Source organism: Equus przewalskii, chromosome 13 (genome assembly GCF_037783145.1).
Source record: "Equus przewalskii isolate Varuska chromosome 13, EquPr2, whole genome shotgun sequence".
Classification (NCBI taxonomy): domain Eukaryota; kingdom Metazoa; phylum Chordata; class Mammalia; order Perissodactyla; family Equidae; genus Equus; species Equus przewalskii.
In genome coordinates this window covers 82,103,091-82,109,866 of record NC_091843.1, presented here as the reverse complement: position 1 = coordinate 82,109,866, position 6,776 = coordinate 82,103,091, and the positions used below count along the sequence as shown (strand labels likewise).

Sequence of the window (6,776 nt, the reverse complement as noted above, 5' to 3'; positions counted from 1 at the left end):
GGAAGGATATTTGCTTCATTGTGCCTAGGATCAGCCAGATCAGGGACTTGGAATGTGAGCTCTGTTTTCTGAATGTGGGTGGGACTGGAATCATGTCTTCCCCAGTGCAGCAACAGATAATACCATGTCTAGGAACACCTCACCTGATCGATAAAAAAGGAGAAGAAGGAAACGTGATCCTAAAGGACCTCAGAAGGAAGTTTAGATGAAGATAATGAAATTCCCTGGAGACCCACCTGCCATGTACACCTTGGCTGGCTGCCTCTGACCTTAGCCAAGATCCTAAAGACAAGATCAAGGCAACGAAGCAAGGCACATGAAGCATCTGGCTTCCGGTTTCTTGCAGAAACCAGCACTAGGAATGAAGGTCTTCTTTTATCTACACCTGGGACCGTGGAGTTTACCTACAGAACGTCTTTAGTACAAGGATATGATTTAAAGGGAGACGTACAGAGTGATATTTTAATTAGGTTGATTCAGACTTGAGTGTAACAGGAAGTGTAACTTGAGTGTAACAGTTTTAGTTATAAAAGCTTCAAAAATGTATTTTCCCATTCAAAAACTTCTGATAATTTTTCAGACATGGGCGAATTAGAAATAACTGCTCTCTCATTCTCTTTTTCTTGGGGGAAAGAAAGGAAGAAAGGAAAGAAACAAAGAAAGGAAGGAGGGAAGGAAGGAAGGAAAAAAAAGAAAGAAAGGGAAAGAGAGAGATACAGAAGTCCTCATGGATGGTTACATGGAAATAATACAGCTTTAGACTCTGGCCTGAACGTACCTGGAATGTTCCTTCTCTATTATAGATAGCCAGAGGGGGAAATCTGCCTTGGAGAAAGAAAGCAGATATTCAAGGGTGTCATTTCACTTTAGTTATTTGACAGCCTAAAGAAGTGTTTAATTTTCTACATAATAATGTTACAAGCCAAAGAAAAGAAAAGGCATGCAGTACAAAGCTTTTCAACGTTGCCCATGTTCTGACTAGTTAAGTCTGCCCTAGAAAGTGCCTTTGCCCTGGAGAACTACTCGGTCAAGAGTTGTAATGTCTATGGACATTGCAAGTAACTGTAAACGTTAGAGGGCTAGAGAAACACATTGGGCAAACTATGGGAGGATATCTCAGGATGTAACGAGTATCTGACCCATAACTTTTCATCATGTTCCATCATGTGCAGATGGCATTATTCACAGTGAATGTCAACTATTAACATTTCCTTGAAAATGGATATTAATCTGCTATTAGGTGCTTGTTTCTGCTCTCTATCTCCTTTGTGGAAATGTTTTACTTAACTGTGTTACGAAGGGAGAGCAAGGTAATGGAGAGAAAACTTTGCAGACTGGCAGATTACCGCTTAGGAAGAGGCCTCGGGCGAGACACTTAAACTTTGGAACTCATCCAGGTTTACTAATATTTAAGAATGAGAAGAATAATACATGCGGTGAAGGGCTTCAGAGAAAGTCTACCCTAATGCCTGGCATATAAATTTCAATAAACATTCTCTTTTTTGTTTTTTCTTTTTAACCACTCTGTCACCGGCCAGCCCTAGATTCTTTATTTCATTTTTATCCCTTTCTGAGTGAAGTCATCTTGATGGTAAAGTTGCTCTGAGGAACAGCGAAAAGACCACTGGACCAAGAGTCAAGAGTTGTGCTCTGGAAACGGTTCTGCTATCAATTGTGCAACTTTAGGAAGGTCACTTCCTAGGCCTTAGTTTACTATCTGTTACGTGTGAAGGTTGAAGTCCAATTCTGTTCTACGACTCTATTATTCTTGATATTTAAGGGAACAGAATTTCAATTTAGGAATGGTAGTATAATAACGATACTAAGAATAAATAAATCGTTGTGAAAACAAACAATTGTTTTCAAATCCTATAATTAATAGCAATGTCATTCACTGTAGTGAGCAGATAAATTAAAAAAGAAATGAAAGATGCACATTTTGAGACTGAAATTCTCCTGATAAACCTTCTATCTGTTTATGACTTACTGATCATGCAAAAATGAAACTTACAAAAGAAACATTATAAATGTTCATGACAGGAGTCTAGGCCCCTACAAGTTTTAAAATATGAGGTTAAGCCAATCTACTCAAAGAAATTCAGCATGAAAATTGACTTTCTCCTTTAATCATCACTGTTGTGAGGTGTTGTGTTTGATGTAATTTTTTAAGCAGAGACTTCAGAGAGAATTATGAGGATATTTCCATATTTGCCTAGAAAGAAAAGTTTGCTATCCATTCCAGTATCCCCAGTGTTAAACTGATGTGCACACTGGACTTATTTTGTTCCCATTGTATAAACTCATAGCTGACTTCAAAGACAAGGAAAATACAAAGTCTCCCTTTTCTAACAGGCAGAAATCCTTTGTGTCAACTGGTTGACCCTTTGCTCTGTAAGGTCCTGTTGGAAATCTTTTGTAACACAATGCAGGGGACTCTTCTGTGTGTTGATGTTGTTTACATAGTCGGGTGGGCTTGGCTGAAAACAAAAATTACATAAACTAAGGAAAGATTATGGTCCCCATTTCCTGACCAAAAGGAAGGTGACTGATACCTCCAAGGAGTCTCTGTTACTCAGAAAAATTACATATTCTATCATGAGGGACACTTGGAAAGACTGAGGGAAAGGAAGAAGGAAGAAAGCAGAATCTAAACTTATGTAGGTTTGTGGCAGAAGAAGAGGATCTGCCTGAATCCAACAAGGCATTTACTTGGGGGAATTTCCTAGCCAGCCCTTTATTACCAGGGTCTTTGTAGGTTGCGCAATGACGTTGGGCTCCCCATTGGGCCGTTCCCTGGGAAGGCAGCGGGGAATTCTTACACTTTCCCTCTAGGTCTCAGAAGGATCTCGTTTTCCCAGTGTCTCTTCCAGGTTGGCAGAAGCTTCGAGGCTGACACTTCCCTCAGATGGGACAGGCAGGCTCTGTGGCTGCATAAACACGCTTTAACCAAGTTCTTTGCTGGTTTTACAGAGTTTCGTTTGCTCCGAAGAAGAACTGACGGTACTCAATTGTCTAGTGCTGGCCTGCCCCACAAGAGCCTGGGGGCTCCTTCCCCCTAACCCAGAACTGGCAGCACGGGGGGAGGGGAAGTGGGGGTGGGGAGGGGTGGGAGGGCAGTGGTTTCCTCGCGCACAGCGCGATGTTACTTAGTGAGTCGCTGAATGGGGAGCGCTGCTGTCCCCGAGCCGATTGGTACTTCTTGTCAGGAAGAAACGCCGAGAGGTGGGAGTGCTTGGGGAGGGAGGCAGGCGGTCCCTACCGCAGGAGCGGGGAGCTGCCTTTCCGCCCCTCTGCCTGCTTTCCAAGCCTGGGCTCTTAGGAGTGGCTGAAGCTGCGGAACGCTTCAGGAGCCTGTGAATGAACCCTCCTCCTCTTCCTCCTCCTCCTCCTCGCTGAGTCTCCTCCTCGGTGCTGACGGTACAGTGATATAATGATGATGGGTGTCACAACCCGCATTTGAACTTGCAGGCGAGCTGCCCCGAGCCTTTCTGGGGAAGAACTCCAGGCGCGAGGGCGCAACAGCCGCGAACATTAGGTGCTGTGGAGAGGCGCTGGGACCCGGATCTGCGGCAGCCCCGCATCCTCCAGCACCGTCCCGCACCCTTCCCCAGGCCACCGCGCTTCCTATGTGACCCGCCCCGACAACGCCGAGCCCATTCGCGCAGCGCTGCGGTGAATTTTCCCCCCAACTGCAATAAGCCGTCTTTCAAGGTAATCACATTTCTTTTGTTCCCCCTTAAAAAAAAAAAAAAACTTATAGGAAAAAAAGCGAGCTTAGAAAAAAAGCACATTGTAATTGGCAGAAGGCTTTAATCAAGGCAAAGAGAACTAGCTGTAAGGCGAAGTTAAGAAAATACAGGCACTTAAAAATGCAGGTAACTTTCAGAAGGAGGTTTTGGAGAGAAGAATACACAGCGATCGGGATGCTGAAAAAGATGCAGACAAAAGAAGCCCGGGGTGGGGTGGGGGTAGAGGACTAACGGAATTGGGGGAAGGGAGGGAAGGAAATTGTAGAGAACCCCTAGAAAAGTCGTGGGGTCTTGAGCTGGAGAGGAGGGAGGGACCCCTGGCACCTTGATCGTTTTTGTTAAACCTGCTCGAGGCAAAAGTTTGAATGGGGACTCCCGAGACTTGCCCACATACAAGTCCCCGAAGCTGCCTTGGTGCAGGCAACCTGGTTCCCCTGGTGTGTGGTCAGTGCCCGGCGTTCCTGGAAAGCTGCTCCCGGGCAGTTCCTGACAGGGCGAGCGGGCGCTCCAGCTGCCCGGGACCTGTACGGACAGGAGCCCCTCAGCCCGCAGGCAGCCCGGGAGGAGGTCCGGCCGGGAGAGATACAGGGTCCCGGGGCCGCGCCTCTTTGGCGACTTGGGGGCTGTCAAGGCTCTCTCTGGTACCTCCGGATTCTTTTGTCCTGCGCGCGGTGCGCAGGGGCCGGCCAAGAGGGAGCAGGGGATGGGGGTGGGGTTGTTGGAGCGCCGCGGAGGTCTGGGAGGCGCCTGGGCGGGAAAAGCTTGCCCTGAATCTCAGGGATGTGCAAGAATTTTATCTCACCCTGAAGAGCGAAGTGGCGGTTTTCGCTCGCGTCTCAACGAGCAAACGAGCGCTCAGAGCACTCTCCAGACAAAGGTGGCTCGGGGACCCGAATCTGGAGCCTCTAGGACCAGCCCTCTTACCCCGACTACAGCAGTCCTCCTTATCCTTCCATCTCCCCACCCCCTCCCAGCTCTCGGCCCGAGTTGAGCAACTTTACTGGCTGGTCGAGCGGCGGCGGAGAGAGTGTGCCGGGAGTCCCGGGGTACGCCCTCGGCTGGAGCGCCCCCCGCCCTGCGGAGGCGAGGGCGCCGCCGGGCGGCATCTCTGGTGCGTGCGGACTGCAGGGCATTAGGGCTGTCCCAGCTGTCTGTCTGTGTCACTGGGCGTGGAGCGATCAGTGTGTCAGGCAGTGAGAGCGAGGTAGAAAAATAGTGTCATAGCTTAAACTCTTTGCTCTGGGATCCAGCTGCGCCCCAGCAAGTCCAGCACGTCCCCTGGAGATGCTGGGAGAGGGAGGAGAAATCTACGCGGCGCCTGGAGAGCTGTCCCGCCGTGCGCACACCCACAGGCGGAAAGACAGTCTAGCTGTCTGTGTCCCGTTTCTCAGCTTTGTCTCTCCCTCTCTGTCTCCATCTTCTCTGCCTCCCTTCCCCTCTCCCAGCCTCTGCTGCGTGTCTCTCGCTCCTGCGTCCCCTCCCCCAAAGCTGACAAATGAATGGCCAGTGTGAAATCTCTGCCTCCCCTGTCCGCCGAGGCAGGCGAGAAGGGAGGAGCGAAGGAGGCGGTGCGGTCCTTGGGATCTGCCCCCAGTTGGCGTGTTTCGGGCTGCAGAACCGAGATGTCTAGGAATGGGGAGTTTTGTGGCGGGTGTGGGCGCCCCCTGATGGAGAAATCCAGCACAGGTGGAGAAAAACGAACCCCTCCAAAACCGGGCGAGCAGCTTTCACAGCCACATATTCAAGGATGGAGGATCCTAGCTTCCCCTTTCGTCTTTGGTTTTCTACTTCAGAATCTGCAGCCTGCAATCTAGGGTTTTGGAGGACCCGGACAGAAAGAGACCGTGTCTTAGCCAAGTGCAGGAGCGCCTTCTCCCGCGTCAGCTGGGATGTGAGCGGAGCTCTGGGCCGAGTCTGCAGCTTGGTGGACGATCACACATGGCCGGGGCGGATCCAGGTTTTGGGGGGGCTTGATGCTTCATCTTGGGTGTCACTTTAAGAAAGATAATACAGAATGCCTTACTTTTTGAAATTTTACTAAGGCCCATGGCCGCTTGAACCCAGTGCTAGGGCCTCACCCCAGGACATTACAAAAGAAGGTCCCCTAATCCAAAGTTTAAACTTCCTCAACTTCACGACACACGTCGAACGTGGAAATCTGGGGGAAGGCGGGCACCGGGAGAAAAAAATGAGACAGGAAGGGAAAGGAAGGAAGGAAGGGGACCGTGGAGGGAAGAGGAGGAAGAAAGGAACAGAGATGAGGCAGATGAATGCGAATAGCCAGGAGCGGACAGGCAGGGTTCGTTTCAGGTTTTGGACTGAATTTCGCGTTTCGTGTTAAGCTATGTTTTAAATGCCACGAGCGATAACAAACGCGACTGAAGCGACGTGCGGGGATGGAAGGGTGAGAGAACAACTAGCTCCTTGGGGCGGCTGGGGCTCCCCACTCGCTCAGCCTGCGCCCAGGAGGAACCGCGCGGGGCGCTTCCCGGAGCGCGGGGCTCACCAGCCGCCGCCACGTGGGCTGGGGCTTCAGCTCCCGGCCCGAGACGGGTGTGACTCCTGCGGCTGGGAGACAGCTGAGCTGCCGAGCCCGCAGTCAGCTCCGCGCGGAACCTGGCGGGGCGCCTCCCGGGTCCCCGCCCCAACGCGGGGGGCGGGGCCTTGCGCCTTCCGCGGGGGCGGGGCGGGGTGGGGCGGAGAAGGGCGGGGCCCGGCTCGGCGGGGCGAGCCTGGGAGACCCGCTGCAGCTGCAGCTCACCCCACTTCCACCCAGACGGTACTGAACACTTTTATTAAAAGACTGTTTGGATTTTTTTTCCTTGTTTCTTGGAAGTGGTAGGAGGAGTTTTTGCCTTGCGACTGAGAAGTAAAGATTTATTCCAAGCAAACTTTTTTGGCAGAAAAATGAGACGAGTTTATCCTGTGCTGCATATATTGACTTTTTAAATACGTTCAAGTAGGTTGAAAGACCATTTTTAGTCACTTACAGGATAATCACGTCCCAGACTGTCATAAAAGAGTTCG

General features: G+C 50.4%; 1 protein-coding gene across 4 annotated transcripts in view; it reads left to right on the top strand.

Annotated features, from left to right (window-relative positions):
• Window positions 1–2,960: 2,960 nt before the first annotated feature.
• The window catches only part of VCAN (versican), a 105,857-nt gene continuing 102,041 nt past the window's right edge, over window positions 2,961–6,776 (top strand). For all 4 annotated transcript variants that reach the window (XM_070569767.1, XM_070569765.1, XM_070569766.1 and 1 more), the window contains exon 1: window positions 2,961–3,711. The gene's annotated coding sequence lies outside the window, so the exon portion shown is untranslated. The remainder of the gene's footprint in view (window positions 3,712–6,776) is intronic.